Raw genomic sequence first — 20,727 nt, 5'->3', positions numbered from 1 at the left:
ATTATACCTAGGCATACTTGCCCTGCACATTCCAGAAGCCAACCACTACTCTCTTGATCCTCTCAGCACCCCATACCCCAACAAGAACTAGAACTAGTGTGTAAATATGTCTACCACTGTAATGAACCAAATTCTGCTCTAGAAAAAAAAAGTTTTCCAGTTTGGTGAAGATTCAGTTCCTCAGTTCAATTCAGTGAACATTTTAAGCCACATGCCAGGCTCTATACTAGGTTAAGTGACTACTGAGATGAGCAAGACAGTCTCTATCCTTAACATGCAACCAAGGAGGAAAGAGGAAATGTATATACTATTTATAATACACTTCTTTACTTTATAGTTCTTTGTACTTCATGTAACTCCGTGTTCTTAACTCTTATAAAGGTAACCATCAAGTTTATGTCTACCTGTGAACCAATGTCCTAGGTAATTCAAGATAAAAATACAAGAAAACTTCCCCTCTTCAGATGTGACTAGTTATTTTACCAAATTATTCATGAAAGGGGCAGGCACAAGTTTTAAGAATATTCTCACCTTAATTAGTTGTTTTTATTTCCATAATTTTCTCAAGCTAATGTAAGGTATTTTAGAACTTTGAATATAACTTAAATCTTTCAAAATAACGAATAGCTTTCTCAGTGAATTATAATTTGCCCTAGAACATGCCTGTAGTTTTTGCTTCTTCCCTGAAATAGGTGTTAGGCATTTCATAAGCACTGTTGATAGAGGTGTCTGTCCTCTTTTGGGCTGTAAATGGGTGGTCCCTCATGTCTCCTATGATGATAATGGTCCAGAAGGCCCAGAGCTTCCAGCCCATAAGGATCCTAATTGGCCTAAAAGAATCATCAACCTACTTACTGCTAGAAAACTCAAAATACAGATAAAGAACCAAATGTGTGTACGGGTTTTTAAAATAAAAATGGGATCACACCATGAATGGTACCTTATAAATTACTTTATTAAAAAACTATATCATGATATAATTAATGAAAAACTATTATCATGGAACATAGGGGAAGGGAAGGAAAAATAAAATAAGACGAAATCAGAGAGGGAGACAAACCATAAGAGATTCTTAACTATAGGATACAAACTGAGGGTTGCAGGAGGAAAAGTGGGTGGGGTGATGGGGTAACTGGGTGATGGGCATTAAGGAGGGCACGTGATGTAATGAGCACTGAGTATTATGTAAGACTGATGAATCACTGAACTCTACCTCTGAAACTAATAATACACTGTATGTTAATTAAATTGAATTTAAGTTAAAAAAAATTTAAATCCTGAAAAAAAACTATATTATGCACATAGTTTCATCTCAACAACTATTCTAAAAAATTTTTTTAATGTTTTGTAGACTGTTTCATTATGGGCTACCTCATAATTTAATCGATACACTAATGAAAGAGCATTTAGGATTTTTTTTTAAATTTTCACTTCTATAAATGGTGCTTCATCAAACATCCTTATGTATATATCTTCATGTACTTTTATCATGTTATTTCTTTTTTTTCCAGTGAGGGCATATTTTATTTTTTTATTTATATTTTTTAATTAACATATAATGTATTGGGATGCCTGGGTAGCTCAGTCGGTTAAGCGTCTGCCTTCGGCTCAGGTCATGATCCCAGGGTCCTGGGATCGAGTCCCGCATCGGGCTCCCTGCTCGGCGGGGAACCTGCTTCTCCCTCTGCCTCTGCCTCTCTCTCTCTCTGTCTCTCATGAATAAATAAATAAAATCTTTAAAAAATTAAAAAAAAAAACATATAATGTATTATTTGTTTCGGGGGTTCGGGTCTGTGATTCATCAGTCCTACACAATTCACAGTGCTCACCATAGCACATAACCTCCCCAATGTCCATCACCCAGCCATCCCATCCCTCCCACACCCCTCATGTTCTTTTCTTTTTTTTTTAAGATTTTATTTATTTATTTGACAGAGAGAGACACAGCGAGAGAGGGAACACAAGCAGGGGGAGTGGGAGAGGGAGAAGCGGGCTTCCTGCCGAGCAGGGAGCCCGAAGTGGGCTCAATCCCAGGACCTTGGGGCCATGACCTGAGCAAAGGCAGACGCTTAACGACTGAGCCACCCCGGTGCCCCTCATGTTATTTCTTTTAAATTTATTTCCTAGAAGTAGACTAAAGAGAATACTTATTTCAAATTCTGATACCCTCTTGAAATTTCATTCATTCATTCAAAAAAGATTTATGTATGCCAGATTCTGTCCTAGTGTCTGGGGATATAATAATAAATAATGATAGACAAGGTTTCTGTCCCATGGAGCTTGCCTGTCTAGTGTTACAGACTAAATAAACAATTATAAAACACAGTACAGAGAAGTTCAAGGTGCTTCAGGAGCACATAATCAGGGCATGTAATGTGGTCTAGGAAGAGCTGTTAAACTTGTGAAGTTTCAGCTGAAAACCTGGAGGGTGATTAAGAGTTGGCCAGACAAATGGAGGGGCCATGTTCCAATCAGTAAAGAGGTGAAGGTATTACTACAAGGCAGGGTAGGAATGGCAAAAGATGAGACCAGAGAGGTAAGTTATAAAGGGCAGAGCACGGAATTTGGATTTTATGGAAAATCTTTGAAGGGTTTTAAGCAAAAGGGTGATATAGTCTTCTTTCTCAAAGGATGGTGCTAGAAAGGGAGATCAGGTTAGAGGTTGATGTAGGAGTTCAAATAAGTGATAGGTATGGCTTGGTCTTGGGTGGATTGAATTAAGACTTGGTGGTTATTAGGATGTGGTAGGATGTATAAAGTGGAAATAGACAGGAGCAACAGAAACCCAAACCTAAGGACTTAAATAATACCAGAGTTTATTTTTCAACAGCAACAACAAAAATGCAGAGGTAGACAGTCCTGGGCTCGTGTGGCAGCTACATAGTCTAAATGAGAGATTCAGGCCCCTTGTGGTTTTTTGCTCTGATACACCTGGGCCATCTTTGTGGTTCAAGATGGCTGCTGTAGTTCTAACCATTACCTAGCATCAGGATGCAGGAAGGGAGGAAGAAGGAGGCACCCTGTTCATCAGAAAGAGATGACCCAGAATTCTCACAACACTTATACCATAACTTAGTCAAACGGTCACTCCTGCCTCCAAGGGAAGTAGAATTTTAGTTGGAAAACATTATACCCAGCTGAATATCAGGCTTCTGTTAATTTGAGAGAGAAAGAGAGAATAGATGTTTGATTGGCAATTAACAATGTGGGGCCTAGGAAGGTGGGAAGTACAATTCAATTCAGCCAAATTGATTACAAAGTAACATTGATTATTACACAAAGATATACATATACCACTATTGAAAAGAGATTTATTTGGCAACTAGGCAAAGAATTAACACAGTAAAATCCTGTTTATTCTTGTTAAAGAATAAACAAGTGTTAGCTCAGATAAGGCCCCAGCTTAAATGTGAATATAGCTCTGTTGATTGGATCTGAATCACTATCACACAAAATTGTCATGCTTGTGATTTTAAGCACCTTGTCATTCATTAATATTCAGACTATAGGAAAAGAACTGGCCAGGATCCCTGGCTGCCTCATTCGGAGGAGCATGAGACTCTTGGTCTCGGGGTTGTAAGTTTAAGCCCCACATACAGTAAAGACTATACTATAGAAAAGAACCGGCCAGGATCCCTGGCTGCCTTATTCAGAGGAGCATGAGACTCTTGGTCTCAGGGTTGTAAGTTTAAGTCCCACACTGGGTATAAGATTTTAAGATAACTTAAATAAATAAATATTTTAAGAAAAAGAAAAGAACAGACCAGCAGATTGCTGCTCTTTAGAACAAAATCTAAACAGGACCCAAATGAAGACATTTGCTTATTGTTCTTCTCCACCAAGTATATTAGTAGTGTATTACAATAGAAAAAGCAAGGGCTTTGGAGTGAGTCTGATAAGAATTCCAAGCCCAACTCCTCTACTTTCTAGCTCTGTGATCTTGGATAAAGTTATCTCTGCAAGAGTCTCGGTTTCTTCAACTGCAGAATATGGATAATAATAGCCACTTTGTTGGGGTGCTTGGGTGGCTCGGTCAGTTAAGCATCTGCCTTTGGCTCAGGTCATGATCTCTGGGTCCTGGGATCGAGCCCCATGTCAGGCTCGCTGCTAACAGGGAGGCTGCTTCTCCCTCTCCTCCCTGCTCATGCTCTCTCTTGCTCACTCTGTCTCTCAAATAAGTAAATAAAATCTTTAGGAAAAAAAAATCATAGCTACTTTGCAAGCTCATTGTGAAGATTAGAGATAAGTGTTAGCCTTTAGCTGTAAGTCATTGACTTCTTCCTAATCCGTGGTATGTGGGGAGGTATAACTCTTAATATTCCTGACCCAGTGCACACTGTTCTTAGGTTGCTTCTATAGCAGTTTGATCCAGTTTTCTTTCTTTTTTTTTTTTTTTAAAGATTTTATTTATTTATTTGAGAGAGAGAGAGAATGAGAGATAGAAAGCACAAGAGGGAAGAGGGTCAGAGGGAGAAGCAGACTCCCCGCCGAGCAGGAAGCCCGATGTGGGACTCGATCCCGGGACTCCAGGATCATGACCTGAGCCGAAGGCAGTCGCTTAACCAACTGAGCCACCCAGAGCCCTCTTTCTTTTTTTTTTTTTAAGATTTTATTTATTTATTCATGAGAGACACAGAGAGAGGCAGGCAGAGGGAGAAGCAGGCCCCCCACTGAGCAGGGAGCCCGATGTGGGACTTGATCCCAGGACCCTGGGATCTCGACCTGGAGCTGAAGGCTGATCCTTAACCGACTGAGCCACCCGAGCGCCCTTGATCCAGTTTTATAAAACCTGTAACTGTGATAGAGCCTAGATTCACAGTCAGCCCTAAGTCTTTGCCCAAAATAAGCTCATCATTCCCCCCACCCCACACCTCTCATCCATATTTACCATGTCCAAACCTTTCGGACTGTTGATAGTTTCCTTGCTATCCACAACCATGCCACATATAGAAGTGGAAGAGATGGGGAGGAGAAGGACTTGGGACCTGAGCCAATTCAAGTGTGGGTTTGGAACCTGGGAGCCGGCGGGGGGGGGGGGGGGGGGGGGGGGGGGGGGCGGGGACCCAAACAAACAAACAAAAAGCCTTGCAGAGGCATGGTATAGTATTATTAAGCAGAAATAGAAAGATAAGACTGTTTATGGCTCAGTCTGCACTCCAGAATGATAATGCAATATGCTAAATTCCACAGATGTTTTTTATATGAGGGGAATTAGCCTGTCTGTTAGCTCCAATACAAATAACCTTAGAATTCTTCCTTCACATTCCTCAGTGGCTCCTTAGAGGGGAGTTGCCTCCAAAATATGCGCATCAGCCTCGCAGGAAGAGGAAAGAGGGTCTCCAGGCAGGCCCAGCAGAGTCAGAATTCTGAGTTCCAGACCTTGAATAGAGGGGCCTTTAAGGTCTAGAGTCAGCAAATTATGGCCCACGCCAGGGTGATTTTATAATGGCCCACAAACTGAAAATGGTTTTTACATTTTTAAAGAGTTGTAAAACACACACACACACACACATGTGGCCCATGAAGCCTAAGTATTTCCTATTTGGCCCTTTACGTATTTACAGATAGAGTTTGCTACAAAGAGGGTGGGTCTCACCAGAGGCTGCAGGATATCAGAACATCTGTTTTGAATCCCCAGTGTAGACACTTGCAGAAAAAGAGGTGTCAGCATCAATGAAGAATAGATTTCTCTTTCTCCTTTCCATGAGCTCTGGAGACCTGGCAAACTAACCCCATAGTGAGGGATTGCTGGGCTAGAAAGAGTGAAGACTTGTGTTGGGTGTAGAACACAGTGTTGCCATTGTTCTAACTGAGCAGTGGAATACATCCTTTCATTAATGTTGCTTTCTCAGGCGTTTAGGCTAAGTCCAGTTGGTAAGTCCTGCTGCTAAATGCTATATCAATAGGATACAAGCCTTAGATCAGTGGCCTGGGCTTAGGCCTTGGGGAGAATTAGATTTGTAGATGGAGCAAGTGGGTGAGTGGAGGTGTCTCTTTCTGCTTGCATGTTTTTACTTTCTCTATTACACATTAGTGGAAATTAATACCTTATGTCTAGGTAAGCAGATTCCTATTTCAACTGTTTCCCAAACCAGAAGGCCTGAGGAAAGGAACTGCAACTTCCCAACATGGCCACCATGACCTAGAAGAAGGAAAACCTGAAAGGCCAGGGCTCCCCTATATGCATGAATGACAATTATATTTCTAAAATACTTTGGTCCTTGGGGCAACTGGGTGGCTCAGTCCATTAGGTGTCTGCCTTCGGCTCAGGTCATGATCCCAGGGTCCTAGGATCAAACCCCACGTTAGGCTCCTTGCTTGGCGGGGAGCCTGCTTCTCCCTCTCCCTCTGCTGCTCCCCCTGCTTGTGCTCTCTCACTCTCTCTCTCTGTCAAATAAATAAGTAAAATCTTAAAAAAAAATACTTTGGTCCAAAAATTTACAGCATTTACATTTGTTGCCACTTATTATTTTAATTTTTTGAATATTTTTCCTTGCTACAACACCAGAAGATGGATACAGTTAGCTCCTTTACCTTTGAGAAGACAGGTGCCCTGCCCCCAGATGACCCAGCAAGTCAGAAAGAGCCAAGAATGAAAGCAGTGTTCCCGTCCCTTGGGCATCCTGCCACTATCCTAGGCATGGGTAGCTTCTAGATGGATTGACATCAAACCCCGTATCTCTAGTGATCAAATCTGGTTGTTTCTGAGGCTGCATTGTTGTTCTGATTACCAGGTAGATAAGCCTTGAATGACAGGAAAAAAATGTATTGAATGAGTGGCTCACTCATCTTGCTTACCTTCTTGCCAGCACCTTGGCTCCTGAAGATAATGATATGTTGTGTCACTGATGAGATTATGAGTCAGCCACAGGCAAGAAGATGATGGCGTCACTGTTACTGTGCACTTAGCTGCTTGGCTGCTTTCTTTGCACTTCAGCATTCCTACCTGATGTGTGGTACATTTTTATCATTCCACAGCAGTCTGCTGTGCACATGGCTCCTTAGTAGGTTATTTACATCAGCTGTCCAGCTGTCAACCTTCTCACATCCCTGTCTGCCTAATAGGGCAAGATGAAATCTGTGTTAGGAGCTGCCTTTCAGGGAGACAAGTGGGAGAGGCAGAGTTCCAGAGACTGTAGTCAAAGTGCAAGGTCCCTGGGACTCCAATCTGTAGGCCTTGAGGGCCAAAGATGGAAAGATGTTCTGGGCCCTGGCTCCAGGCCAGAAAGATGAGGGCTGGTTTCTTGGTGTTTCTATCCTGTTGTGCCATCTAGGAAGAACTCTGGCCAAATAAATTTTCAAGGGATTTGATCTACCTGCTAAAAACTCTAAGCAACTCAATTAAGGACCAGCCTAACCATTCTTTGTTTCAGATATCTTTTTCTTATAATGTTAGCACTAATCTGGGACTTGTGACTGACAAGGCTGAGCTTCTGGTTAGTTGAATCCCAGTCTTTTCTTGATTTTATTCAGATCGTTTCAGTGCAGCTAGTTTGTATCGTGTGTATATGTGTACATCCTTCCAAAACAATGTATTAGGTCTCTTGTATGGGGCCTACTTGGCTCTGGAGAATGCTATAAAGAACAGTTCTCAATTGAAGTCCTCCTGGTCCCAGAGATTTAGGACCAGACAGCTGGACATGTGACAGCTCTGTTTGTTTCCTTTTCCCTTCCCTGTCTCTGAATTCTGAACTGTTTTCAACAAGGCTCACTTCCCTCAGAATCCAGCTTAGCATCCTAGAGAAGCCTGAGGCCAATCTTACATCAGGAAGCTGTCCTAGATTTGGGCAGTAACCAGTAGAACTTGATACTGACGCCAGAGTGTAAAAATAAACACCTCCTACAGTGCTGTCTTAATCCATTGGCATCAGAGTTGCTATTATTAACCCATAGGCCTCACAGGCAGCTGTGATGGGCAGACAACAGCCTGGACAGACCTATCCTGCCAGCTTGGGATCAGCCTGTTTCTTTCCTACATCTACTGGGATCTGAACTGGGGCCCCTGGAGAAGCACCATCAGTCTGGGAGCATGCCCCACAACAGGTAATACTAGAGATGGATTAGTATCGTTGGTTTAGGAGAGTCTCAGGCTCCCAGGGCCAGCCTGCCAGTCCAGAGTATAATCGGCACAGGCTGACAGATTCGGTCCTAGTACAGGAGAGGGGAAAAAGAAACATGACTCTTTCCATTTCTTTTGGATCTTTTTAAGAGGTTTTACTTACCAGTTCCCTGGACCTGGAGCCTTTAGGTTTTCTGGGAAATTGGGAAAGAAGAGAGGAAAGGATTCCAATGATCATCTGCCAAAAATATAATAATAATAGTGACCGTGACTGAGCGCTTATCTTGTGTGAGGCACTTTACATGCAGTATCTTGCTGTCGCTCTCTCCATGTCAAATAAATAAATAAAATCTTTAAAAAATATATTTAATTCTACCTCAAGGCTTTGAAGGAAGACATGACAGTTTTACAAATGAGGAAGCTGAAGTTTGGTGAAGTTGAGTAACTTCCTAAAGTCCATAGCTAGCAACTAGTGTGTCACACTTGAATCCAGACCTGTCAACACCAAAATCCATGCTCCGAATCATTAGAGAACCTAGGTTCCTGAATACTCAGGACTCAGGCCAGACCCTAGCCACCTGCTTTTAAAATCTAAGTATACATCAATTACTCTCCTTTTAGTCTTATAACTAAAGCAAATATAGTATCTGATACACAGAAGTGGTCTTCGCTGCCACCTGCTAGTGAGGCAGTGCCAGGGATCTCACCAAGCATGGTGAGCTGGACTCAGAGACTATTTTCTAAAGTCTCTCAGAAGATAAGTCACCTCTGGGAAAAGGCTTTGACTCTGACAGAGAATTCTCAGGGACTAGGACCCCTCAGCTAAGAAAAAGACCAGACTGGAACCTAGTTCTCTAAGGGAGCAAGGCTTTGATGGCTGCTAGCGGTCATGCTGAGGGAGCAGTGTTCTTGGACGATAGTATTTCCTTGAAGGGTGCTAGACTTTTTTTCTTCTTTCTCTTACCTCCTCCACCCTGTCTCCACAACTGGCTTGTGGAATTCAATCTAGATTCTTCTCATAGTCCACCGTGCACTTGTGGCCTTTTATTTACAGCTTTTGAAAGACTGATAGAACAGCAGCTTACCAGCCTGCGTGCCTCAGTCCACTGCCTTGGGGGAAGGGAAGCAGAGAACACTCTGGCCTTGCTTCCTGGAGCCTAGGAGCCAAAAGGAATGGCCAAAGAAAAAACAAGGGGTTGACCACATTAGGGCTTTTTTGTCCCAGCTAACTTGCTCCTGCAAATACACACTTGAGAGCTGTCCTCCTAGCAGAGCACCCCGAGCTGGGCCTTTGACTATCCATCTCTGGCACGCTGTGCCTGGTTTTGGTGGTTTGCTGCACCATGAGCTTATGGCTCACCTACACCCAGCATTGGAAGGCTTAATCTCCATCTTCATCCTCATTCCCTCTGTTGAAGAACTCGGTCTGTCAAGGTAGGAACTAAATCTTTCCTAATTCTCTATAGTCTTCTCTCTCCTTAACCTACCTCCTCAAAAGGGATAGATAGGATTTATAGCAAATTCTCAATCTCTAGAGACTTCTAACTGTAGCAGTGAAAAACCAGGCACCTGGAGGTATAGGTGTGTGTGTGTCTATGATTTGTGTTGAAAGGCAAGAGAGTGAGCAGAAGGACATTAATTAGCACCCTGTAAAGGAACTTTCCTTGGGCCTGAAGTTTTAATTTGGTTTAGTTCGTAATTAGATCTGAAAGAAGGGACCTTACGAGGTCATGTGATTCAGCCTTCTGCCTCTAAACAGGTGCTATGAGTTGAGCTAAGGAAGGAATCAAATAGCTGACCTACTGAAGAAATGTATACACTTGCTGCCTAGATGAGTAGAAGAGAAGAATTTTTTTTTCTAGGTGTAACCTCTTTTGAGCAAAGAGAGACCCTGGGACAAAGCTAGGTTTATTATTACCAGATTTTGATGGAATAAAGGAAAGCAACCCTTTACAGCTCAGTGAGGGTCACTGGCTTCTAGTTTATTCTTTTCCTGTCTGTAATTTCCAGTGCTGCAGTCTCCATTCATTGAACTGGGGCCTTGGGAGCTTCAGACACAGCTGAACCTGAGAGGTAAAAGGTTTGGGGCCTACAAACGCCCTGGGTTCTGGATGTTCTACCAGTGATTTTGATTTTTACGTTAAAGGTGCCTGCATATTGCCAGTCCATAAGGGAAGAGATAGACTTGGGGAAAAGAAGATCTACCCATAGATCTAGGTGGTCCTAGGAAAGAGCGCATTCTACTTCAGAGCCAGGCCTTTTCTATAGTGTTTGTGTTCGACTTTAGGGAGTGGACTTGGAGCTGAACATTTCTGTAACATAATTTGAGAAGCTGAAAGCAAAACAAGCCCTGTGCTTCGAAAGAGGATTCTATATTAGGGAGTCCTGATAAGGAAGCAGCTGGGTGTGTCTGGGACAACCCTGCAGGCCTCTTCCAGCACACTCCCAGCATGCTGGCTGGCCTCATTTGGAGTCCAGAATAACATAATACCAGTTCAGAACAGTGGCCTCCTCAGCTAGGAGCAGCTACATGTAACCAGGAGGAAAGACAGATGAGCTCTGGGCATTGGCGGCTATTTCATTTGTGGAATCAGACTGCTGATGCCATAGCCTGGTGCTCTCAGGCCTCCAACAGCCTGTTTATTCTTTCCTTGTAACTCAGTGCAGCACCCACAGGAATTACTACCACCAACAATTCTTAAATCTCTGAATTCTTTCAGCATCTCTCACATATTTCAAAGAGAAGTACTTATCTTGCAGGAGATTCAGAGTCTCCATCAAATCTCATGGCCTATAAAAACATAGAACCTTGGCAGGCATAGAGGGTAGTTATACAAAACTGATTTTCCTGAATTAATGTAGAACTTCATTTCTTTTTTTTTTTATTAAAGATTTTATTTATGTGACAGACAGAGACACAGCAAGAGAGTGAACACAAGCAGGGGGAGTGGGAGAGGGAGAAGCAGGCTTCCTGCAGAGCAGGGAGCGCAATGTGGATGCGGGGCTTGATCCCAGGACCCCAGGATCATGACCTGAGCCGAAGGCAAATGCTTAACGCCTAAGCCACCCAGGCACCCCTAGAAGTTCATTTCTCTACTCAGAAGTAAGTCGGCTACGAATGCAGCTACCCCACATTATTTTCCAGGCCTATTTGATTTGGAGCCATGAAGAAAGAAAAGATGATTTCTATCAGTTAATCATTTGTTTCACATTCCATTTTCCAGACCCAACAGAGCAGGTAGGTCAGTCTTGCCTTTGCCTTTGCCTAGAGGTTTTCAGAATTTCTCCCTCTAAGCCCTATGGTGTCCTGGAAGGGCCTTTGGGGACCCCCACAGTGGAGAGAGAGATATGGAGTGTGTAGGGTTTTAGGCCTCCCTGCTTTAACCAAAGTAGCTCTGTTTTATGTATGAGGGCCAAAAAAGCTTGAAACCACTGCTCTAACCCTTGTCCGACATCCTGAAATGTCTTTCTTGCTGCCTTAGCCCTCTGCAGAGGTATGTTGGCAATGATTTTAACGAAATTATGAGCCCCTCAAGTGGGGCTCTTAACCAGTGAACATCCAGCACATTGCTTTATACACAGAAGGATGCTTGTGGTTTGATTGCTTGCTTGCTTGACTGACTAACTCCTGAGGTGATATTAATTAATGGCCTCAGAATGCTTCTAGATCAGGGAGAAGTATACAGTAGTCATCCATAGTTTTACTTTCCACAGTTTCAGTTAACCCATGCACATTCAACCATGGTCTTTCTGGAAACAGATGATCCTCCTCCACGCAGATGATTCTCCTCCTGACAATTATCAAAGCCTAGTGCTCCCATCACACTGCCTATGTCTTTCATCTCATTCCATCTTATCACAGAGGCATTTTACCATCTTACATCAATACAAGAAGGGTAAGTGCGGTACAATAAGACATATCGAGAGAGACCATATTCATATAACATTTATTATAGTATATTATTAAAATTTTATTATCAGTTATTGTCAATCTCTTGCTATGCCTAATTTATAAATTAGACTACCATAGGTATGTATGATAGGAAAAAAGCATGGTATATATAGGGTTCGGTGCTATCCGTGGTTTCAGGCATTCACTAGGGGTCTTAGAACATATCCCCTTGCAGATAAAGGGGGACTACTGTATAGTATGTCATTAGTTTATTTGATTTGTTATGACTTGACCACTTCTGACCTTTCCTACTGGAATCAGTCGTGCAGTTTGCAGTGAAAACATGGACAAAGGTATTACCTAACATAGGGTTGTTGCTGGTGTAGAGAATATCTGACTAAGTCACAAGCAAAAGTACTTCCTGTTGATTTCCAAAGAAGAGTGTCCTGAGGTAGACAGAGTAATTATTGGGAAAGACTGGGGGCAGAGGTCTACTAAGATCACATAGTCTTATCTATTTTTAAATATTGCTTGCTTTCACTAAAAATTACCTGCCTAGATAGTTTCCAGAACTATTCAGTGTCTTGACTGTGGAAAATGCAGATCTTTTTCTTCACTGAGGTACACTTAAAACAACATCCAAGCTGTTTATCTGCAGCCTCCAGTATACATCTGAATATCTTTTGGGTTTTGTTTGGTTTTGTTCTTTTTTGGCTTTATTTTATTTTTAATTAACATATGTTTTAATGAAAGTTATATATACATTTAGTCTTTTTAAAAAACCAAATAATAGAAAAGCGACATTTAGTGGGAAGACTGGCAAAATCCAAATAGTTTGCAAGTTTAGTTAATAGTAATGTGTTCAATGTTAATTTCTTTGTTTTAATATATGCGGATTATGTAAAATGGTAACAGGGAACTGGTTGAAGGACATACAGGAACTCTCTGAACAATCTTTGATAGTTCAAAAATTAGGGGTGCCTGGGTGGCTCAGTCGTTAAGCGTCTGCCTTCAGCTCAGGTCGTGGTCCCGGGGTCCTGGGATCGAGCCCCACATGGGGCTCCCTGCTTGGCAGAGAGCCTCCTTCTCCCTCTCCCACTCCCCCTGCTTGTGTCCCCTCTCTCGCTGTGTCTCTCTCTGTCAAATAAATAAATAAAATTTTTTACTTAAAAAAAAATTATTTCAAAATAAATAGTTAATTTTGGGGGCACCTGGGTGGCTCAGTCAGTTAAGTGTACGACTCTTGATTTTGGCTCAGGTCTTGATCTCAGGGTTGTGAGTTGAAACCCCGCATTGGGCTCCATGCCAGGCCTGGAGCCTACTTAAAAAAATAAAAATAAAATAGTTAATTTTCTAAAATTGAAAATTATTCCAAAATAAAAAGTTAATTTTAAAAAGTTTATACACAGCAAAAAGTTCTCAATGAAAAAAAGCCAAATAATGCCAGATATGAGACAATCTGAGCATCAAAATCCATATCAGCAATAGGTTATGGCCCATTCAATTAAAAAAATAAGCCCAAGATTCTATACTGATACTGAAGGAAAGGAGGGAGGAACGGAAAAAGGAAAGAAGGAGGAAAGAAAAGAAATTTTTCTTGTATTAGAATGCTAACTAATAAATGTAGAAAGAATAATAGCTGATTCAGACAAAAATTATCAATGGGTGTTAGCATTTTTTTTAAGGATTTTATTTATTTATTTGTCAGAGAGAGCAAGCACAAGCTGGGGAGCGGCAGGCAGAAGGAGAGGGAGAGGCAGGCTCCCTGCTGAGCAAGGAGCCTGATGCGGGACTCTACCCCAGGATCATGACCTGAGCCGCAGGCAATCGCCCAACTGACTGAGCCACCCAGGCATCCTGGATGTTAACATTTAAAAAAAAATTTTTTTAGGATTTTATTTATTGAGAGAGAGAGAGAAGGAGCAGGGGCAGGGGGCCGGGGGCGGGGGGAGTGACAGGGAGAAGCAGGCTCTTTGCTGAGCAGGGAGCCAGACATGGGGCTCCATTCCAGGACCCTGAGATCATGAACTGAGCCGAAGGCAGACGCTTAACTGAGCCACCCAGGCCCCCCAGATACTAGCATTTTTAAAGAGCAATAGCAATGCTTTACATTTCTCTAAAACACTTACAGTCTATAGAGCACTTTCACACACTGTTTTGAGTAGGCCACTGTTCACATCTCTCACTGGGGCTATAATGTATCTCCCTTTAGCTTTCACATTCTTTTTTTCACCTTGTGACCTCCCATAAAACAGCCTGGTCCAGGAATAGGAATGCTTAGTAGCCAGTGGTTATATTCATTTACATTTTATTTTTACCACCCCTAGATCTATCTAATAATCTTTTTTTTTTTTTAAAGATTTTATTTATTTATTTGAGAGAGAATGAGAGATAGAGAGCACGAGAGGGAAGAGGGTCAGAGGGAGAAGCAGACTCCCTGCTGGGCAGGGAGCCCGATGTGGGACTCGATCCCAGGACTCCAGGATCATGACCTGAGCCGAAGGCAGTCGCTTAACCAACTGATCCACCCAGGCGCCCTCTATCTAATAATCTCTTGCTAATTTGATTATCTTTGAGATTTTATCCTTTATTTAAAACATTTCACACATACACACATAGCTTGTATTTTGTATCTGACATTTTTAATACCTGAAGTGCTTGCAGTTTAAATCTGTTATTTGTTGTTTTCTCTGTTATTCATTCATGGTGTCTTGCTTCACTTGTATTTGTGATCTTTGATATAAATTACTTTTTGTTTGTTCTTTAATTTTGAGAATCCTATCTACTTAAGCTGGCGTAGTTTCCTCCAGTGAAAATTTGTATCTGCTTCTCCCCAAAAGTGTTGGGGGGGAACCACCAGCCCTGGATCACTTGAACTTACTTCAAGGGTGTCAGCTTAACGTGGGAATCTCAGGTTTAACCTCCCACCTTTTAGTCATCCAAGCCTTGTCATTCTGACCACAATTAGAATGTTTTGGGAATTGGCCCACAAGGAACCCTGGCCCTCCTTGCTTACTTCACAGCTCATGATGTTTCCCCCTTTTTGGGATGGGGGAGTAGCCTTGGAGATTCTCCTATTTACCTTGAGCCCTGAGATGCTTTAAAAGATATATGTTCTACAGGATCTAGTTTTTTTGCAGTAGAAAGGACTTCCTTAATATCTTGTTCACCATATTCAGGAAGAAGCAGTCTCTCTGTACATTTTGATAGCCTACTTTTTTTTTATTAGCTTTTAAACCTTTTTCTATACCAGCCCTCATAAATATCCTAATCTATTGGATATTTAGGATATTTTTTAATTTCTTGCTGTTGCAAGTAATACTGCAGTGAACATCATTGTAGAAATGTAAGGTAAATCAGGGGTTGAGGATACTGAGAAAAAGCATAACTTATTCTGGGCAAGGGTTGAAAACTCAAATGCTTTATAGGATCCTGGAAAATACTAGAAATGAGTAAAGTGAACCAGTGAAGCTGCAAAAGACCATAAGGAGTGGTGGGAACGTGTCAACCTGAAGGGCACATGCCTATCTCATGAAGGCAGCCACTTCTCAACTCCAACCAGTTGTTACCATCTAGAAACGAGAGCCTGGTATGGTCAATTCTGATCCTTCAAGCAAGATAAACTGGAAATCCAGATGATTATTATATATATATATATATATATATAAAATCTCCAAAATGTTTATGGTGGCATTTTTACTGTGCAAGCCACATAAAACCTGTTGACACACAAGATGTGACTGTCAGGCTGTCACTTTGCAATGTATGTTCTAGGGTCATGCCTGGGAATAAACGGTAGGAAAGTGCTGACTAAAGACACAGCTGCTTAGTCATCTTTCCATCCTCAGTATGAAAATGGAGAGAAATGAGGGGTTAAGAGTTTAAGATCTTGGCATTGAGGATTTTTTTTTTACTAAGGCTCAGCCTTTTGGTTTTCATCTTCCTTCCTTCCTTCCTCTCCTCCTCCTCATCAGGTGTGCTGTTCTCAGGCTAGGCTAAGCTCCCAAAGAGCTTGGGTCCAGATAGCCTGCTGGGCTGGTGATCCAGTAGCTTCATCAAATTAACATCAGTGGTGCCCTACTAAGTTCCAAGGCTTTGTGCTAACAATTATTTATCAACATATAAAACACAGCCCCACACTGCAAAAGTGTGCTGTCATCAGATAAATAACAAAATAAACTGGCCAGTGTTTGGTACCAAATGAGTTGTGCAGACAATTGGTATTGAAGAAGTTCAGAAGAAAATTTTCATGTTTAAGAAAAGCTTCCAGACATGTTAGAATTTGAGCTAGGTCCTTAAAAAAAAGCAAGGGAAATAGGACGAGAGCATTCCAGATATCTTCCCAGGGGAGTGAGCCAAAACTCATAATTCTGAATAAATTTGGCATGTGATGGAACATGGTTGGATAAGCAGGAAGGAACTTTGAATGTCACATCAAGGAATTTGGATTATCCTGTAGGCAGTAGGGAGCCATTGAAGACTTTTTAATAATAAGGTGACATTTTTTTTTAAAGATTTTATTTATTCATTTGAGACACAGAGATAGAGAGAGAAAGCACGAGCAGTGAGAGAGGCAGAGGGAGAAGCAGGCTCCTCACTGAGCCAGGAGCCCAACGTGGGGCTCGATCCCAGGACCCTGGGATCATGACCTGAGCCAAAGGCAGATGCTTAATCATCTGAGCCACCCAGGCGCCCCAATAAGGTGACATTTTGAAGGCAGTGCTTTGAGGAGATTCATCTTGTGTCATCGTATAGGATAGGTGGGAGGAAAGAGCCAGAATGAAAGCCATAAAACTAGTAGAAAGACTATATAATAATTCAGAGGAGAGATTAGTGCAGCTCTGAATTAGAACGATAGGAGTAGGGTTGGGAACTTTATAATGAGTGGTTAAGAACACTGACTTTGGAATCAGACAGATCTGTATCTGCATCTCAGATCAGATATTTACTGATGATTTAACATCCCTGAACCTCATTTCTCATCCATAAAATAGAGATAATAATACTTAGTTTAGAAAGTGGTTATATAGATTAAATGAGATGACGTAAGTAAGTGCTTAGCATACTAGTTGGAATATAGTAAAAGTGCAATAAATTATTAGATTCATGCCTAAAACACTGGAAAAAAGACTCAGCATGACTTGGTGATTGTCTGAATGTAAAGAGAGAGTCCGGATGACTCTTGGCATTTTCAAGCTTGTGTTACTGATAGTCTAAAGAAAGCTGATTTAAAATAGAAAAATCAGTTTGACTTTAGATATGTTGAATTTGGGGTAATGGTAAGAAGTGTATAGTAGGCTATTAGAGATTTGATTCTGGAAGTTTTGGAAGAATGTAAGATTTGGAAATTAGCATAATGGGAAGGGCCAAACACTTCTCAAGTTGGAAAGACTTCACCTCTGAGCCTTGCTGTAAATCTACATTTTTTTCATTGTTATTTTTAAAATCTTAAAATTGGAGTATAGTTGACTATAAATCTACATTTAAATGTGTGACAGGTATTGTTTTTTAATTAATTTTTTTAAAAGATTTTATTTATTTATTTGATAGAGAGAGGCACAGCGAGAGAGGGAACACAAGCAGGGGGAGGGGGAGAGGGAGAGGGAGAAGCAGGCTTCCCGCTGAGCAGGGATCCCGATGCGGGCCTTGATCCCAGGACCCTGGGATCATGACCTGAGCCGAAGGCAGATGCTTAACGACTAAGCCACCCAGGCCCCCCCCTTTTTTTTAAATTTAAATTCATTAATTAACATTAACATATAGTGTATTACTGGTTTCAGAGGTAGAAAAGTCAGTGATTCATCAGTCTTACATAATCCCCAGTGTTCATTACATCATGTGTCCTCCTTAATGTCCATCACCCAATTACCCCATCCCCCCAACCCCCTCCCTTCCAGCAACCCTCAGTTTGTTTCCTATGATTAAGAGTCTCTTATGGTTTGTCTCCCTCTCTGATTTTGTCTTGTTTTACTTTTTCCTCTCTTCCCCTATGATTCTGTTTTGTTTCTTAAATTCCACATATGAATGAGATCATATGATAATTGTCTTTCTCTGATATACTTATTTCGCTTAGCATAATACCCTCTAGTTCCATCCAGATCGTTGCAAATGGCAAGATTTCATTTTTTTTTTTGATGGCTGAGTTGTATTCCATTGTGTATGGAATACACACACCACATCTTCTTTATCCATTCATCTGTCGATGGACATCCGGGCTCTTTCCATATTTTGGCTATTGTGGCCATTGCTGCTATAAACAGTGGAATGCAGTTGCCCCTTTGGATCACTACATTTGTATCTTTGGGGTAAATACCCAGTAGTGCAACTGCTGGGTTGTAGGGTAGTTCTATTTTCAACTTTTTTTTTTTTTAGGATTTTATTTATTTGACAGAGAGAGACACAGCAAGAGAGGGAACACAAGCAGAGGAAGTGGGACAGGGAGAAACAGGCTTCCTGCTGAGCAGAGAGCCTGATGCGGGGCTCGATCCCAGGACCCTGGGATCATGACCTGAGCCGAAGGCAGACGCTTAACGACTGAGCCACCCAGGCGCCCCTATTTTCAACTTTTTGAGGAACCTCCATACTGTTTTCCAGAGTGGCTGCACCAGCTTGCATTCCCACCAGTAGTGTTAAGAGGGTTCCCCTTTCACTGCATCCTTGCCAACATCTGTCGTTTCCTGACTTGTTAATTTTAGCCATTCTGACTGGTGTGAGGTGATACCTCATTGTGGTTTTGATTTGGATTTCCCTGATGCCAACTGATGTTGAGCATTTTTTCATGTGTCTATTGGCCATTTGTATGTCTTCTTTGGAAAAATGTCTGTTCATGTCTTCTACCCATTTCTTGATTGGATTATTTATTCTTTGGGTGTTGAGTTTGATAAGTTCTTTATAGATTTTGAATACTAGCCCTTCATCTCATATGTCATTTGCCAGTATCTTCTCCTATTCTGTCAGTTGTCTTTTGGTTTTGCCGACTGTTAACCTTTGCTGTGCAAAAGCTTAACTTGATGAAATCCTAGTAGTTCATTTTTGCCCTTACTTCCCTTGCCTTTGGAGACATGTCTAGCAAGAAGTTGCTGCAGTCGAGGTCACAGAGGTTGCTGCCTGTGTTCCCCTCTAAGATTTTGATGGATTCCTGTCTCACAATTAGGTCTTTCCATTCATTTTGAGTCTGTTTTTGTTTATGGTGTAAGGAAATGGTCCAGTTTCATTCTTCTGCATGTGGCTGTCCCATTTTCCCAGCACCACTTGTTGAAGAGACTTTTTTCCATTGGATATTTTTTCCTGCTTTGTCAAAGATTAGTTGACCATACAGTTGAGGGTCCATTTCTGGGTTCTTTATTCTGTTCCTTTGATCTATGTGCCTGTTTTTGTGCCAGTACCATACTCTCTTGGCAATTACAGCTTTGTAATAGACCTTGATGTCTGGAATTGTGACGCCTCCAGCTTTGGTTTTCTTTTTTCAACGTTCCTTTGGCTATTCGGGGTCTTTTCGGGTTCCAAATAAATTTTAGGATTGTTTGTTCCAGCTCTGTGAAAAATGCTGATGGTATTTTGATAGGGATTGCACTAAATGTATAGATTGCTTTGGATAGCATAGACATTTTAACAATATTTTTTCTTCCTATTCATGAGTTTTCCCATTTCTTTGTGTCTTCCTCAATTTCTTTCCTAAGTGTTCTATAGTTTTCAGAATACAAATCCTTTACCTCTTTGGTTAGGTTTATTCCTAGGTATCTTATGGTTTGGGTGCAATTGTAAATGGGGTCGATTCCTTGATTTCTCTTTCTTCTGTCTCGTTAGCATATAGAAATGCAACTGACTTCTGTGCATTGATTTTATATCCTGTGACTTTGCCAAATTCCTGTTATCAGTTCTAGCAAATTTTTGGTGGCGTCTTTTGGGTTTTCTACATAGAGTATCATGTCATCTGCAAAGCGTGAAAATTTGACCTCTTCTTTGCCGATTTGGATGCCTTTTATTTCTTTTGGTTGTCTGATTGCTGAGGCTACGATTTCTAGTACTTGTTGAAATACAGTGGGGAGAGTGGACATCCCTGTCGTGTTCCTAATCTTGGGGGGAAAGCTCTGTTTTTCCCCATTGAGGATGATATTTGGTGTGGGTCTTTCATATATGGCTTTTATGAAAATGAGGTATGTTCCCTCTATTCCTGCAGAATGGAGAGTTTTTATCAAGAAAGGATGCCGTATTTTGTCAAATGCCTTTTCTTCATCTATTGAGAGGATCATATGGTTCTTGTCCTTTCTTTTATTAATGTGTATATCACACTGATTGATTTGCAAATGTTGAACCATTCCTGCAGCCCAGGAATAAATCCCGCTTGGTCGTGGTGAATAATCCTTTTAATGTACTGTTGGATCCTATTAGCTAGTATCTTGGTAAGAATTTTTGCATCCGTGTTTATCAGGAATATTTATCTGTAATTCTCCTTTTTTAGTGGGGTCTTTGTCTGGTTTGGGGATCAAGATAATGCTGGCCTCATAGAATGAGTTTGGAAGTTTTCTTTCCATTTCTATTTTCTGGAACAATTTCAGAAGAATAGGTATTAATTCTTCTTCAAATATTTGGTAGAATTCCCCTGTGAAGCCATCTGGCCCTGGACTCTTGTTTTTTGGGAGATTTTTGATTACTGATTCAATTTCTTCGCTGGTTATGGTTCTGTTCAGCTTTTCTACTTCCTCCTGTTTCCGTTTTGGTAGTTTATATGTCTCTAGGAATGCATCCATTTCTTCCAGATTGCCTAATTTGTTGG

The 20,727-nt window shown here is 41.3% G+C and overlaps 1 protein-coding gene across 3 annotated transcripts in view; it reads left to right on the top strand.

Annotated features, from left to right (window-relative positions):
• Positions 1-20,727, top strand: part of RUSC2 (RUN and SH3 domain containing 2) — a 71,385-nt gene that overhangs the window by 19,119 nt on the left and 31,539 nt on the right. The window contains exon 1 of one of the 3 annotated variants that reach the window (XM_073881377.1): positions 7,927-8,043. The exons of the other annotated variants lie outside the window; for them this stretch is intronic. The gene's annotated coding sequence lies outside the window, so the exon portion shown is untranslated. Of the gene's footprint in view, positions 1-7,926; positions 8,044-20,727 lie in introns of those variants that run through there. 3 annotated transcript variants of the gene reach the window in all.

Source organism: Callorhinus ursinus, unplaced genomic scaffold (genome assembly GCF_003265705.2).
Source record: "Callorhinus ursinus isolate GAN/ISIS: 27379988/994484 unplaced genomic scaffold, GSC_fseal_2.0 scaffold42, whole genome shotgun sequence".
NCBI classification, from domain to species: domain Eukaryota; kingdom Metazoa; phylum Chordata; class Mammalia; order Carnivora; family Otariidae; genus Callorhinus; species Callorhinus ursinus.
The sequence above is the reverse complement of the archived record's forward strand: the minus strand, read 5'-3'. Positions and strand labels throughout refer to the sequence as shown.